The 16,792-nt window shown below is 49.8% G+C and overlaps 1 protein-coding gene across 1 annotated transcript in view; it reads right to left on the bottom strand.

Moving 5' to 3' along the window:
* The window catches only part of IPO5 (importin 5), a 614,356-nt gene that overhangs the window by 474,130 nt on the left and 123,434 nt on the right, over positions 1-16,792 (bottom strand). The gene's annotated exons all lie outside the window — the stretch shown is intronic.

Here is a 16,792-nt window from a genome sequence, read left to right as displayed (position 1 = left end):
GAAAATGTAGAATTCTCCAGTCACATTGTACCATCCATGTCCCGCCCAGTCATTAAGAGGTTTATGTTTTGTGCACTAGGGCTTACGGTGGCCCTGTGAGATAACTGGTATATAGGCCAACATATCCAGGGGGGGGGGGAATCAGTCGACACTAAGCCCTTAGTTTATGTTGTCCAAACAATGCACAGTTCCTACGGATTGGTAGGAACTACAAGACAAGATAAACCCGAAACAGAGTCTTCTTGCAACCTATGAAGACTCCGTTTCGGGTTTAATATGACCTGACGAAAGTGTTTACAATTACGCAAGTCACAGGATCCAGGGAGTTAGTTGACCAATATACTTTAAGGAATCTATAATACCCGGCTGGCTTACATTGCCCCCTATTGATGCTTGACGATTCATGGATATTATTAATGGATTTATCAACTTGTGTTTAGCCTTGAAAAAGTCAGTTTTGGACGAAACACGTGTGCTGTTGTGTGCACATATCTGGATTTTGTAAGAAGATATATTAAAGAAACGTGCAAGCGAAATTCCAAAGCTATTGCTGGACTTTAATTTCTGACACGCTCAAACATTGTGGATACCAGCTTCTCTGGTTTATTATAATTGATGTGTGCCTCAGCAATTGTGTTAAAAGTTTGTGAAGTCTAGAGAGCCCTTTGTCTCTTTTGGATTTTCGATTTATCCTCCAAAGGCAGATGGGGATTATCTGCTTGAGAGCACCTTGGATACTAATTCTATGGGAGTTAAACTATTGTTTACATATTTTAGTGGATGTGCATGCAAATGTTCTGGCAAGCTTCTGCTTGGGTCTCTGTGTGAAAGGTTTGATCTCCAGGTTGCAAGGTCCTCGTCTGAGTTACAGACACTACTCCACACAGACTACCCCGCGCACTTTGGGGAGCTGGTCCATCGTATCTTTAACAGGTCTGATACTAAAAGAATAGCGCACTTTTTCAAATGTATCTGCTCTGGTTAGCACCTTTCAGATGATATTTGGACTTCTGCCATCTTTCATACACTCAGAGTTGGGAAGCAATTGGAGGGCTTTCGCTTGTACTGCTACTAATGGCGGGAATATTGATTTTATTGTATCTGCCCTGCAATGGACATCCCAGTTCAACTCTGAATGGAGACAGCACTGTTAGTGCTGCGTTGCTGTGAGCGCATGATACACTACTTCGGCACACCTCTGCTTCAAGAACTAAATAAGCACTGGTTCTTGTTGCTCAGGCAGGTCTGGCTTGACTGCATACAACTTGTCTTACATTGTCTGCTTTGCAGCCACGAATGCGTACTGGATATAGGTCTTGGATCAGAATTGTTTGCCCCACCGGACATTGAAGTACTGATGGACCCCTTAAAGGTCCATATGTATTGCTGTCCTCAACGCATTCCATAGATGATGAATGCATTCTTAGAGCCATCCTGGGATGCTTCAGTTCCTAGTGATTTGAACTTTGGATCTGCAGAAATTTCAGGAGGCAACGCCTCCCTCAGCGGCTGCTCTGGGAACTAGATTGAATCACCTTTGCTCCATAAACATGCTAAGAGGGGAGCCTCTGGGAAGGTCTGTGGATATGGGCAACAGCACTGTTGCGTCTACCACTCAACACAAACAATTGGCCTTCTCCGTGTGGGAACAATTTGGCTTCTTTTTAAAACAAAATGTACCAAAACAGCTTTTCTAGGCACCATGGCTTTCCAAGTGCTTGGGATCTCAAATGATATGACTTAAATGCATATTTTATTGGGAAGCCCGCTTTCAGATACTTTTAAGAGTAGTTAAATGTTTTTAGAATTCTCAGCTGGCTTTTTAGATAGCTTTTAAGATCGATATGAGGAGTGCGTGTTATATTCCAGAGTTAGGCCCATGTAGCGCACGCAGCAGCATATTTCTTACATTGTCCTCATAAGGAAAATGCTACTTACCAGTATGCATCTGTTCTTGGCATGTAGAGCTGCAGAGCCACTCACTGTGCAGAGACTGCCATCTGGTGTTGGGCCCGGTTGTTTGTACTTTGTTGTTGTATTTGAACAAGTCTTTGGAAGTCACGAGATAGGGGACTCCTCCTTTGGACTATAGTGTGCATGGGCATCGACTCCATCTTCAGATTGTTTTTTCGCCAAGAAGGGAAATGGAGTTTTGTAAGAAATAGATGCCCATGTATGTTGTATCTAATTAAGATAATACTGGAACAGGTAAAGGTAGCCAGGGAGGCGGGTGGGCGTGTGTGGATCTGCAGCTCTACATGCCAAGAACAGATGCATACTGGTAAGTAGCATTTTCCGTTCGAGGCATATGAGCTGTAGATCACACACTGTGCATAGATTGCATAGCAGTACTCCTCCTCAGCGGCGACCACCAGTATCTTTTGCAGTAGTTTGAAATAGTGTTTTGAGTACAGCCTGGCCCACATTAGATTGTTTTGCCTGCACATCTACATAATAGTGTTTTGCGAATGTGTGTGGTATAGACCATGTAGCTGCTTTGCAGATATCTAAGGGAATGTTCCCTAAAAATGCCATTGAAGCCCCTATTTTGCAGGTAGAGTGGGCTTTAGGGGGAATAGATATTTACGTTTTGCTTTGTGATAGCAAATTTGTATACATTTGACAATCCACCTTGCAATCCCTGACTTAGATATGGGATTGCCTTTATGTGGTGGTGAGGATACAAAAAGTTGTTTTGCAAAAAGGTTTTGTTCTGTCAATATAGTAAAGGAGTGCTCTTTTTACGTCTAGTGTATGAAGAGCTCTTTCTGCTACCATTTATGGTTGCGAGAAGAACACTGGCAACTCAACAGATTGGTTGAGATGGAAGGGAGAGAACTTCAGGAAGGAATTTCTTCTGAGAACCACTTTGTTATGATGGAGTTGTAAAAATGGTTCTTGAAAAGTTAGTGCCTGTAGCTCACCGACTCCAAGAGATGTAATGGCCACAAGGAGAGAGAAACTTTCCATGTAAGAAATTGCAGCTCTCATTTATGCAGAGGTTCGAATGGAGGACCCATTGGTCTTGGGGACGAGGTTTAGATTCCACACTGGCGAGGGTGGTACCCTGGGAGGAATTATTCTTTTGAGGCCTTCCATAAATGCTTTAATGGCAGGTACCCTGAACAATGACATATGTGGTCTGTTTTGTAGGTACGCTGCTATGGCAGCGAGATGTAATCTAATCGATGTGTATGCTAGATTACATCTTTGAAGATGCAGCAGGTAATTTACGATGTGTTGAGTGGAGGCATCTGAAGGATTGATGGTGTTGTTCCAATATATAACAAATCTTTTCCACTTGGCTTCATAGCAGGCTCTAGTGGTGGGGCACCTAGCCTCTTTGATAACGTTCATACTATCAGGTGGGAGGTTGAGGTAACCAAATTCTAGGACTTCAGGAGGCAGATCACCAGTTTGAGCTGTGCTGATCTGGATGTCTGATCTCTCCATGGTTCTGTGTTAAGAGCTGTGGGAAGAGGTATAGTTTTTGGTGCATTACTAATTTTAGTTCCAGCGATGTGGTGTACCATGGTTGTCTGGCCAATGTTGGAGCAACTAGGATCAGTGTTAGTGACTGTTGCAGCTTGCGCACCACAAATGGAATGAGTGGGAGAGGTGGAAAAGCGTACGCAAATGTGCCTGACCAATTTATCCATATCGCATTGCCTTTGGACAATGGGTGTGGATATCTGTCAGCGAAGCTTGGGCATTTTGTGTTGTAATGTGTGGCGAAGAGATCTATCTCTGGCTGCCCCCACATTTGAAAATACGGTTGAAGAACTTGTGGATGAAGTTCCCACGCGTGAATCTGTTATGTCTGACGACTTAACAGATCTGCCATGTGATTTTTAATGCCTGGAATTGGGCTAAAAGAAATAGGTTTTGAGGAATAGCCCACCTCCATATGCTCTGTGCTAGTTGAGAGAGCTGCAGGGAGTACGTCGCCCCCTGTTTTTGTAAATAGTACATTGATGTCATGTTGTCGGTGCGGACTAAGAGCTTTGCCTGATCTGTTTCTGGAATGATTTTAATGCCAGAAAGATTGCTAGTAACTCCAAATGGTTGATGTGGAGTAGTCTTTGCTGAGGTGTCCATGTGCCCTGTATGGTGTGATGAAGTAGATGAGCTCCCCAGCCGGTGAGCGAGGAGTCTGCTGTTAGCAATCTGTGGAACCGGCTCTAGCCACAGTAGCCCTTTGGAAAGGTTTTTGGTGTTCCACCACTGCAGAGAGCTATGTGTGCGGACGTCCACCACCAGATCTGTTAGCTGACCTTGAGCTTGGTTCTACTGACGTGCCAAGCATTCCTGTAAGGGGCGCATCAGGAGTCTTACATGAGGTACTATGAATATACAAGAGGTCATCATCCCTATTAGTTGTGGCTGGAACTTTGTTATAAGGGTTTGCATGCTTGCTATCCTGGCTGGACAGGGATATGCAAGGCCTTTTGAGGTGTCTATTGTGACACCTAGATATTGTTGGATGTGGGACGGTTGGAGGTGAGACTTTGTGAGGTTTATGGTAAACCCCAAGTCGTGAAGTAGTTGGACTGTGGTATGTGTGTGATTTACACAGTGGGTATGCGACTTGGCTTTTATGAGCCAGTCGTCAATATGGGAAGACATGGTTTGTTGTCTTCTTAAGAGGGCTGCTACGACTGCCAGACATTTTGTGAAGACTCAGGGTGCTGTGGGGACTACGAATGGGAGAACCTTGAACTGGTAATGCTGACCGTCTACTACAAACCGGAGATATCTCCTGTGAGCAGGGTGAATGTGGAAATGGGCGTCCTTGAGATCTAAGGTGGCAAGGAAGTCGCCTTGTTTGAGTAGAGGAAGGACCTGTTGAAGAGTAATCATATGAAAGTGGTCTGATTGTATGTAGAGGTTTAATGGTCTGAGGTCCAAGATGGGTCTCAGGGTTCCGTCCTTCTTTGGAATGAGAAAGTACAGGGAGTAAACTCCTGTGTTTTGGTGATGCAGGGGAACTGGTTCTACTGCATGTTTTTGTAGGAGGGAAAGCACCTCCTGTTTTAAGAGCGTTAAGTGCTCTGTTGACATTGGGCGCTATCTGGGTGGTATGTTTGGGGGAGTTGAAGTGAGTTCTAGGCAATAGCCGGATTGGATGATTTGTCTCACCCACCTGTCTGTGGTAATGGTGTTCCAGACAGGTAGGAACTGTAGCAATCTTCCCCCGACCGGAGTAGAGTGGTCCAGGGGGAATGGAGGAAAGTCATTGTTTGGGGGTAGAGGCAGTGCGAGTATTAGTAGTTTTGCCTCTACCCTTGTTATTGCCCCTGTAGCCTCCTCTGTAGTAGCCTCTAGTAGATTAGGTCTGGGTAGGACTCTTGTAGGAAGTGGAGGGGTTGTCCGTGTTAAAGCCTCTAGAGACGCGCCTATAAGAGGAGCGACGAAAGAAACTTCTGGGAGCTTGCGATTGCAAAGCTCCCATTGATTTGGCAGTGTCGGTATCTTTTTTCATCTTCTCCAAAGATGAATCTACACTAGGCCCAAATAAGTGTTCCTGGTCAAACGGTTGGTTTAATATGGTAGTTTGGACTTCGGGTTTGAAGCCCTAAATGCGTAGCCACGCATGTCTGCGTAAAAGGACACTGGTATTAATAGCTCGGGATGCGGTGTCTGCAGCATCCAGAGCGCAACGAATGGAGGTATTAGTTTGCCTTCCTGGATGAGATCATTGGCTCTTGTTTTATATTGATCTGGAAGGTGTTGTAGTAGGGTCTCTAGCTCGTCATAGTGTGCCCCATCACACCTAGCCAGCAAAGCCTGTGTGTTGGCAATTCTCCATATGTTGGCTGCTTGGGACGCTGTTCTTTTACCAGATGCGTCCAATAATTTTGACTCCTTATCAGGAGGTGGAGCATCGCCTGTGGTTTGGGAGTTAGCCCGTTTACTGGCGTTGGAGACTACTAAGGCATCCAAGGGTAGTTGGCCTTTAATGTAAACAGGGTCAGTTGGGGCAGATATATACTTCTTTTCCACCTTGGGGTTAATGGCTCTGGCCCTTACAGGATCTTTAAACACTTCAGAAGAGTTTTTGATAACCCCTTTTAGCATTGGGAGAATGGAAGTGGACCTTTGAGATGGAGAAAAAGTGTCCATAAGGAAATCCTCTTCTACAGGGTCTGTGTGCAAATTCACGCCGTGGTATTCTGCAGCTCTGTGTATGAGCCAAGTGAACCCTATAGTGTCCTCTGGAGGGGATGGTCTAGATGGCTATATATCTTGTGGTGCATTAGGGACATCGGGTGTGCCATAATCTTCCCATGGGTCCTCTGGGGTGTTAGGGTGACTAGGTTCTCCTAAAGGGTCATTATCTTCTTCCTCTCTGGAGGTGTCCTCATCCTCCTGTGGTGGAGGAGATTGTGAGGATAGTGGAGATGGGATAGGAGAGATGTAAGGTGGAGAAGGTGAAGAAGGAATTCTCAAAGGAGAAGTGGCAATGTCTCTTCTTTGGGCGTGGAGCTGGTACAGGTTTGTCCATTTTCCTTTTCCTGGAAGGACTAAGTACAAGTTGACCAGTCTGTGGGTCTATTTCAAGAGTTTTTTTGGGTTGGATCAGGCCGAAAAATCTCCTCAGGAGTGTTTCGGTGCAGATTTTCTCAGGTCTGATTGTGTGGCACAAGTGTGAGTGGTTTTCTGCTTTTTAGGCTTGGAATCGGGAGTTTTCCTGGGCTCTGGGATTTTCTGAACCGACTTTCTTTGGTTCTGTTGATTTTTTTCGGATCCGAAGGTTGAGCGCCAGTGGTCTTCGGAGCCAGTTGCTTGCTTGGTTCTGACTTTTTTTTTTTACAAGTTTGAGCGTCAGTCTTTGGAACCGGTTGTTTGGCTAGTTCCTACGATTTTTTCAGAGCCGAGACGTCGATACCAGCGGATTTCGGTGCCGAAGGCGCGGATGTGGAACCAGGTGTTGGTGCAGATGAAGACCATGGTTTCTTCTTTGGTGCCGGGGAGGTGTTTTCGGCACAGACTGTAGGCTGACTCGATCCAGAGTGGCCTGAAGGCTTATGTATCTACTTTTGCCAAGCCCGAAGGCGGGGTGTGGAAAGTTGCCCCAGTGTGCACCTAGGCCCGAAGGTGAAGGTGTGACCGAAGCATTGTTGTGAATGGGTGTGGGGGAGGGGGTCTACATCAGTACTTCCGACCCGCTGCCCTGGAGTGATGTTTCGATGTCGTAGTTGTCGGCGCCGGAGGCGCTAATGTTGCCCTCTTCGATCTGCTCCTGCTCCGGTACATTGATGCCTTCTAGGAAGATATCGTCCGGTATTGATGTTGAAGATCGAGCCATGCTTCTTCAAGTTTGACTATACCGAATTGTCTTCTTGGAGCGGAAAGAGGCACAAGCTGGACAGTCTTTGGCATCGTGCTCGGGCAAAGGCCAGAGGTTACACACCTCGTGAAGATCAGCGTGTGGAAACTTCGATCCACATTGAGGGCACTTTTTGAAAGGAGTCCTTTGCATGAGCCAAAGGCCTAATGGCGCAGCTAGGCCGGAAGGCCTGCGTCGACAATCTGAATCAAAGAAATCAAGTGGAGAGATGTGCGTTGAATGGGAAACGCTATCGAAACCATACCGAAGAATGGGTGAAGGATTACGCGACAAAAGGTAGAATAGTAACGACACCGAACTGGAGCACGACAAAAAACAAACTGAAGATGGAGTCAATACCCATGCACACTATTGTCCAAAGGAGGAGTCACCTATCTCGTGACTTCCAAAGACTTGTTCCAATACAACAAAGTGCAAACATCCGGGCCCAACACAAGATGGCGATCTACACACAGTATGTGATCTGCAGCTCATATGCCTCGAACATAACATTTCCATCTGTGACCTTTTGCACATATTTGCATGCACAACAATGTGGGTTTAATGTCTCGTAAACTAAACGTGTTTATTTACATCTAGCTTTGAAGCTTATCAAAAACGCACTGATCATCATGTTCAAGGTCTCGTTTTGCACTATGTACAAATATCACTATCTTCGTCCACGGGGTGACAGGGCTATCTACATATCCATAACATAACTAACCTATGCGCACATCGCAAGGCTGCTTTCTATTACAAAAGATGAGCATTCCGATAGATTAGTGAAGGAGGCACTTCGACTGACAGAGGGTCCTTGCATGCAGCGAAATCACCATGCAGAGGTCTGACATCTCGTGAGGGGAGTCCAGTTTGTGACCATGACGGGGTCCTTCACTCTATCCCATCAGGTAATGGGGTTGGATAGTCCCTTTGTGTGTGGTGGGGGGGTATGGGAGGATTCTTAGCTCTACACCTACACACACTCTAGGTACACTTAGAGCCTTGTTTTATATACATTGTCTTAGCACCATGACAGCTATATTATTTACACTTTTGCTGTTTGTAATCACGTTTATCGGCTTCTGTCTACTAATCATTGCAGCACACGTATTATATGCAAGAATAACATTGGTTCAATAACTTATTGAAAACGTCCCACTGTGTATTCTCTGTATATTTCTCTGAGAAGTGAGCATGAGTGACTGAGCGAGCGGGGGGGGACCACTCCGCATGTCTCGTCCATAAGCAAACCATGCCGTGAAATGGAGGTGATTTCCGACCGAGCCAGTACGACGCACGATTTGGACAGCCAGATCGAGTCGGAGCCTCCGGCACGTAAACGCTCCAGGAAGCAGACTTCGGGGGTCCGTGCCAGACCCCCCTTCACCCATAGCCTTACGAGTCGATCACCAGGGGGGCAACCACATGCATGTAAGGTGCGGGTGGCACAGATGCGTCCCCACTACAGGGGGTGCCCTTGTGCGCAACTTACCTTTTTCGTCAATGGGAGCCTATGTACGCGTCGTACAACAGGCTCCCATTCGCTTCAATGGGGCTCCAAGCGATCCGTGTCCATCAGCGCTTGTTTGCATCGTACTCTGGCGCTCGGAGCCAGAGTCGGACGAAGCTGTCTCCCAGCGAGATCGGAATCGGATCCTGAATGTAATATTTTCAAGTTACCCCTACAGCAGGCCTTACAGCCGTAAGGCAGGGTGCATTACATTACATGTGAGGACAAAGCTGCATGAGCATATAGGCCCCTGTGCTGACCAGTTCAATAACTAGCAGTACAAGTGAATAGGCAAGTCATCTTAAGGTAGGTGCTGGGCACTGGTCAAAACAAGTTTCCCAGCTACATAATGTCATCACTGAAACCAAAGGTGTTTGGTATCAAGCACCTTGTATTAATACATTCACAGTAATTGATTTATTAACACATGCACCCAGAGGGCACTTTAGAGGAACTCTTTTTCACAAGAGAGTGAGAGAAGCAGCTCAGTTGCAATCTGCCAGATACTATAATATCACAAAAGGCAACTGCTGTTATCTGTTCTCCGAGAGGATATACAGATTTCCGGAATCATTTATTCGGATCCCTCAGTAAAAAACGGATTCCGGAAATCTGTATATCTCAGAGAACAGATAAGGAGTAGTTTCTTTTCTGTAACTCCAGTTCTGTAGTAGGGGTATCTCTGTTAGTCATAATCTAGTGAATAGTCCCGCCCATGTGCGCGGACCCCGGAGCAATAAAAAATAATCTCTAAAAGGTGAAAACTCATGCAGACCTGCATACACCTTTAAGAGAATTTAATTTAAAGACAGATAATGCAGCCTATACCCACAGGCTACACTGTCCAGTACTTCAACTAGAATTCCACCAAAATCCACAAACAGCACTGCCTGTCCAGTTTTTCTCCACATAGGAAAAAACCCTGCCTCTACCAGCAAAAGCCTCTGGAATGATAGAGAGGAAGGAGTGGACAGACAAGCCCCATAGGCTGCCATTATGTGGCTTGGAACAGGATACTGTGCCTTTAAGAAAACTTTCCAGTTTTCCAGAACTTTCCCCAGTATCCCAGAATGCCCAGCAGGTCCCATTTACTTTCAGTTCTTTTTGAAGGCGTAGCACGCCAGACCTGTAGCATTCTCCATATGAATAAGTATCTCTCCACCGGGGAGGAGGGCGGGCGCTTATGACTATAACAGAGATACCCCTACTACAGAACTGGAGTTACAGAAAAGAAACTACTCCTTCTGTAGTAGGGGATCTCTGTGTATAGTCATAATCTAGTGAATAGAATGGCAAGCCCATCCCCACACAACAAAAGCGGTGGAGAACACATAAGACACAACCACTACTGTGCGAACAAATTTCGCAGCGAAGCCTGCCCAACCTGAGCATCTGCCCTGGCATCCGAGTCCAGACAGTAATGCGCAGCAAAGGTATGGACCGACTTCCACGTGGCCGCCTTACAGAGTTCCGCAATCGGAACATTACGCAGCAAAGCCGTCGTGGCAGCTTTGCCCCTTGTGGAATGAGCCTTAGGTTTACCCCCTAAGGTCTTATTAGCCTTTTGATAACACAACTGTATGCAGGACACAATCCACCGAGAGATGGACTGCTTAGAGGTCGCAAGACCAGTCCTGACTGAGCCATAATTAACAAACAATTGGTCAGACCTACGAATATCCTTGGTCTTATCCAGATAAAATTTCAACACCCTTCGGACATCCAGGGAATGGAGAGCCCTTTCCGCTGGTGAAGAGGGATTCTGAAAGAACGTAGGTAAAGTTATGGTCTGATTGACATGAAAGTCAGAGATAACCTTAGGAAGGAACTTACGGTGAGTACGCATCACAACCTTAGCAGCATGAAACACAGTATAAGGTTCTTGACAACATAATGCCTGAAGTTCACTCACCCTGCGGGCCGATGTAATGGCCACTAGGAACGCCGCCTTCCAGGATAGGTGCTGCAATGAAGCCTTGTGAATAGGTTCAAAAGGCTCTCTCATCAGTCTGGACAGCACCACATTCAAGTCCCAAGAAGGCGAGGGAAGTCTGACAGGAGGGAACACCTTCTTCAAGCCTTCCAAAAAATCCTTGACCACAGGAATCTGAAAGAAGGACGTCTGTGAAGGGCACTTCCTGTAAGCAGTCAAAGCAGCCAGATGAACCTTAATGGAATGGAAATTAAGGCCAGACTGCGCCAGATGCAAAAGGTATGGAAGGATGACATCTTCCTTACATGTTGTCGGATCAAAGTTCTTGGACTTACACCAGATACAGAACCTCTTCCACTTGTAAGCATAGGATGTCCTAGTGGAAGGTCGCTTAGACTCCTTCAGAATGTCCATACAATCGTCTGGTAGATTCAGATGACCGTATTGCACTATTTCAGGAGCCATGCCGCCAAACTCAAAGACGAGAGGTTGGGGTGCACCATCCGCCCCCCGAACTTCGTGAGAAGGTCCGGCCTGCACGGCAACCGCATGTGAGGAAGGAGAGACCGGTGAAGAAGGTCCGTGAACCACCACTGCCTGGGCCACTCCGGGGCGATCAGGATCATCCGCGCCCTGGACTGGGACAGCTTGATGAGCACCGCCGGAATCAGGGGAATGGGTGGAAAAGCGTACAGAAAGCTGTTCGACCAATCGATCCATAGCGCATTCCCCAGCGTCCCCCGCTGGTAGTACCTGGATGCGAAGTCTCGGCATTTGCTGTTTTCGGCGGTGGCGAACAGATCTACGTCTGGAGTCCCCCACCTTGCGAAGACTTCTCCTAGTACTTCGTTGTTTATGACCCATTCGTGGTTTTCCTGAATCAGCCTGCTCAAGGCGTCCGCCTGAGCATTCTGCACCCCTGGCAGATGCGTGGCCGTGATCATCAATCCTCGGGCCAGCAGCCAGCGCCAGATCGCCTGCGCCTCCTGCGACAGAGTGCGCGATCTCGACCCCCCCTGCTTGTTGAGGTAATACATCGTGGTTGTATTGTCCGTCTGTATCAGCAGCGAGTTGGTCTGGAAGGACGGAAGGAAAGCCTTCAGTGCCAGGAAGACAGCTCTGAGTTCCAGGAAATTGATGTGGTACGTCGATTCCAAAGGAGACCACTTCCCCTGAATCTGCAGATCCCCGGAATGCGCACCCCAGCCCTGGAGAGAAGCATCCGTCACCACATTCGTCGTGGGAATGTCCTTGTGGAAGGGAACCCCCTTGAGGAGGTTTTCCGCCGAACACCACCACTTCAGAGACTGACGAGCATGTAGAGACAGTCGGATCTTGTCGTCCCAAGAGCCTGTCTTCTGATCCCACTGATCCTCCAAGCACTCCTGCAGTGGTCGCATCTGTAGACGTGCGTGCGGAGTGAGGAAGATACAGGAGGCCATCGATCCCAGTAGAGACGACACCTTCCTCACAGTCGTCGATGGAGCAGTCCTGAGGTCCTGAGCCTTCCGAAGGAGTGATAACCGTCTCTCCTCCGAAGGAGACACGCTTGCTGACCGCGTATCTATGGAGGCCCCCAGCTACTGTATGCACTGTACCGGAGATGGGACCGATTTGGACATGTTGACGTGTAACCCCAGCTTGTTCAAGAGCTCGCACGTCCAACGGAAGTGTTCTGGCGCTTCCTCGAAGGATGACGCCTTGATCAGCCAATCGTCCAGATACGGGTAGACAAACACCTTGTTCCTCCGCAGGTGTGCCGCCACCACCGCCATGCACTTCGAAAAAGTCCTGGGAGCAGACTTTAGCCCGAATGGCAGTACTGTGTATTGATAGTGATTGGCGCCGACTTGGAATCGCAGGAACTTCCTGTGCTTCTGTGCTATGGGCACATGGAAGTACGCATCCTGTAGATCTATGGCACAGAGCCAGTCTCCCCGTTGCAGCTGAGGGTAAATCTGGTGCAACGATAGCATGCGAAACTTCTCTCTGCGAATCCACTTGTTTGCTTGTCGCAAATCCAGAATGGGCCTGAACTCGTTCTTGTCCTTCTTGCGAACGAGGAAGAACCGAGAGTACAGACCTCTTCCCCTTTGAGACAAAGGTACTTCTTCTACCGCCTTTTTTCTCAACAAGATGTCTGCCTCCGCCTGGAGCTCCCTCAGCTGGAAGCGAGAGCTGACCGGCGGAATCGCTGGAGGCGGGCTGATGAACCGAAGACTGTATCCATTGCAAACAATATTCAGCACCCACTTGTCCGGAGTAATTTTTCTCCACTCTGCCGGAAAAAATCGAATGCTTCCCCCCACTGGAGTGGGTAACGGTTGAGGGGGAAGTAACAGCTCAGGGCCGAGACCCGGCCGGGCCCTTGTTTGTGGTAGTAGCCTGCTGGCCACCTCTACCCCTCTGGCGCTTCTGGAAGGGCTTGCGGAACTGCTGCTGTTGTGGCTGCTGCTGTCCCGAGCCCTGCCCACGCCCTCGGCCCGACGACCCGAACCTCCTCTGGAACGGTCGTTTCTTTTTCTCGGCCTTCTCTAACCCGACGGCCGTCAGGGTTTCCGCTTCAGCCTTCATGCGGGCCATTTCATCGTCAGCATGCTTCCCGAACAGGGTTTCCCCCGAGAAGGGCAGGTTGGCCACTCTCTGCTGCGCCTCCGGCTTGAGGGACGTCAGGCGCAACCAGGAATGGCGACGCTGGTGGACGCCATGACAGTAGGCGTGGGCGGCCAATAGCGATATATCCGCTGCTGCGCTGATCGTTTGGTTAGAAACCAGCATGCCTTCGCGCACCGTCTCCAAGAAGTCCTCCTTCTTGTCTCGTGGCAGGAGGTCCGCATATTGCTGCAGGGATTCCCACAGGGCCCAGTCGTAACGGCCCAACAACGCCCCTGCACTCGCCGCCTTCATCGTGGTGGCGGCGGTACCACACACCTTCCTGCCCGCAGAGTCCAGCCAACGGCTTTCCTTGTCCGGTGGCACCGTGGAGGCCGGGGCGGTCGCATGTTGTTTTCTCGCCGCCGTCACGATAACCGAATCCGGTTTCGGGTCCCCTCTCAAGAATGACGGATCCGACTCCGGGGCCCTATATTTCTTCATGAGCCTGGACGGAGCGGCCTTCGCTGTTGCGGGAGTGAGGAACAGTTCCAAAGCTGGTTCCACCAGTCCAGGCACGAGAGGCAGGAGGGGGCGAGACAAGTGTCTTTTATGAAGCGTCTCAAATATCACGGACGTCGTGGGTGTTGGAACCGTCACCGTGATATTCAGCTTCGCAGCCCCTCGCAACAGCACCTCCTGGAACGAGACCAAGTCGTCCACCGGCGACACCCTAGTCCCCGGGGAGTCCGACAGCGTCGGGGAAAGGTCCCTGTCCGAGGAGCGCGACCTGGACCTCTACCTTCTGCGGCGTCGTCTAGAGTCTGACGAGGATCGCCCTCGGCTCCGCGATAGTCGCCTCCTGTGAGAGCGGGAGCGCGACCTCTTCGGCTTAGGCCTGTCCGCCGGTCTCGCTGGTCCAGGCGACCGTGGGCGTCGTGGCTTCGGGGTCCCTTGCGGCGGAGTCGGGTACCGTGGAAGGGAAACCGACCTCGGGGGGACCGGCGGCGGCACCGCAGGAGTGCTTGGCAGCAACAGAGGCCGGGGTGGCGGAGACAGAGTCCGCGGCCGCGGAGGAGGCGGTGGAGACGGTGGTGGAGGAGGTGGCGGTGGTGGTGGTGGTGGTGGTGGAGGAGGAGGCGACGGAGACCTCCGAGGCGGGGTATACACCACTGAGTACACCGATCCCGGCGACTCTCTCTTCCTCGACGTCGACGTGTGCCTCGACGTCGACCTGTGCCTCGACGTCGACCTGTGCCTCGACGGCGATCTTCTCGGCGTCGATCTCTTCCTCGACGGCGACCTCCGCCTCGACGGCGACCGCTTTCTCGACGGCGACCGCTTTCGACGGCGACCGCTTTCTCGACGGCGACCGCTTTCTCGACGGCGACCGCTTTCTCGACGGCGACCTTCGCTTTCTCGACGTCGATCTCCTTCTCTTCATCGACGGCGAGCTGCGATCCCTCGACGCCGAACGCCGACGCCGGGTCTTCTCTCGACGTCGACCGCTGGACGCAGTCGAAGACGGCGTCGTCGCCGACGACGCCGATGTAGTCGACGGCGGCCTATTCAGGTCCCTCGACGGCGATCGTCGACGCCGTTTCTCCCCAGAGCCCTGGGGAGACGGCGAACAGACGGTGGTCATCCTCCTCGACGTCGACGCCCTCGACGTCGACGGGGAGCGGGAGCGCTTACTGGTCTTCCTGCCCCTGGGGAGCCCCCCAGAGGCCTCAGCATGGGCCAAATCAGCCCCTCCAGACCCACCTGGTGCCTTCAGTCTTCGCTCCTCCAGAGCTTGAAGCCTGCTCTTCATCCTGTCCCTCAGGGTTCTTGCTGAAAACGAGTGGCAGATGGTACAGCTTTCAGGCACGTGGGACTAGGGAAGGCAAGCTATGCACACCTCGTGTGGGTCAGTTTTAGCCTTCTTTCGACCACATTCCGGGCACTTGTCGAACAAGCCAGGCATGTTGACAGTACCAGCTACTAAACACAAGAAAAAGTGACAAAAATTGCCAAAATCTCAATGAAAAACCTTGAAAAAGGTAGAGCTCAATGCTCCAGGGTCCTGCTAGCAGGAGCCGGAAAAAAGAACTGAAAGTAAATGGGACCTGCTGGGCATTCTGGGATACTGGGGAAAGTTCTGGAAAACTGGAAAGTTTTCTTAAAGGCACAGTATCCTGTTCCAAGCCACATAATGGCAGCCTATGGGGCTTGTCTGTCCACTCCTTCCTCTCTATCATTCCAGAGGCTTTTGCTGGTAGAGGCAGGGTTTTTTCCTATGTGGAGAAAAACTGGACAGGCAGTGCTGTTTGTGGATTTTGGTGGAATTCTAGTTGAAGTACTGGACAGTGTAGCCTGTGGGTATAGGCTGCATTATCTGTCTTTAAATTAAATTCTCTCTTAAAGGTGTATGCAGGTCTGCATGATTTGTCACCTTTTAGAGATTATTTTTTATTGCTCCGGGGTCCGCGCACATGGGCGGGACTATTCACTAGATTATGACTATACACAGAGATCCCCTACTACAGAACAGCAGTTGCCTTTTGTGATATTACACTTTAGAGGAACCCCCTGAATCAAACTAGTCCTCTAGTGTACTGGCCGACTGTTCGTCCAGACTGCCACCACTGACTAGTTTGGCCCCCCTAGGAGGTGACAGCCCTGCTCTCAGGGAACTGAAACAATGCCTGCTCTGTCAGGAGGTGTTTACACCTCCAAGCAGGAGAACTGGTGATCTGCCCATCAAGGAAGGAGGAGGCTTCAAAAGGCTCTGCCGTCTTTGGGGAATCCTTGGGTCACAGATCAGTCAGGGGAGATGCCACCCCCTGCCCTGGGCCCATCTGGCACCAGGACAGGTGGGAAAGTTAGCTATGCAGGAGGCGTGTTGCACCGCCACGCTGGGCACACCTCGAGGGTGAACAGGGTGAAGTGAACACAAAATTAGGAATTCCACCATCTTGTGTATAGTGGAATTAGGAATTCTTGGGCAGGGTGATACCCACTCCCCAAAGGAAGTGGTCATCCAGGGGGATGTAGGGGCCCCTGGGGTAAGTAGCACAATGGCTACTACCTCTCACTCCCCTTAACACCCCTAAATTAAGTATTTAGGGGACCACCTGAAACCAGGACATCAGATTTTGACAGACACATAGGAACAAAGACTGCTGACCCGAGAACAGAGGAGCACGACTGACTGTGCCAACCCAACCAGCTTGCCTGCTGCACCCAACCCTTATGGACCAACAGGCTCGTCCAGCCGCTGTGCAGACTAAAAATCCCCGAGGGCTGCCAGTGCTTTGCCAATCACCAGAGAAACTACCTTGAGTAGAGGATCTACTCCATTGCAGCCACTGGGACCAAAAACAGTACGGTTCGGTACACCATCCTGCCACTTAGACGACAGGCGCTGTAGCTGCCCAGGAAGAGG

This window comes from Triturus cristatus, chromosome 8 (assembly GCF_964204655.1).
Source record: "Triturus cristatus chromosome 8, aTriCri1.1, whole genome shotgun sequence".
Taxonomy (NCBI): domain Eukaryota; kingdom Metazoa; phylum Chordata; class Amphibia; order Caudata; family Salamandridae; genus Triturus; species Triturus cristatus.
This window is presented reverse-complemented; position numbering and strand designations above follow the sequence as displayed.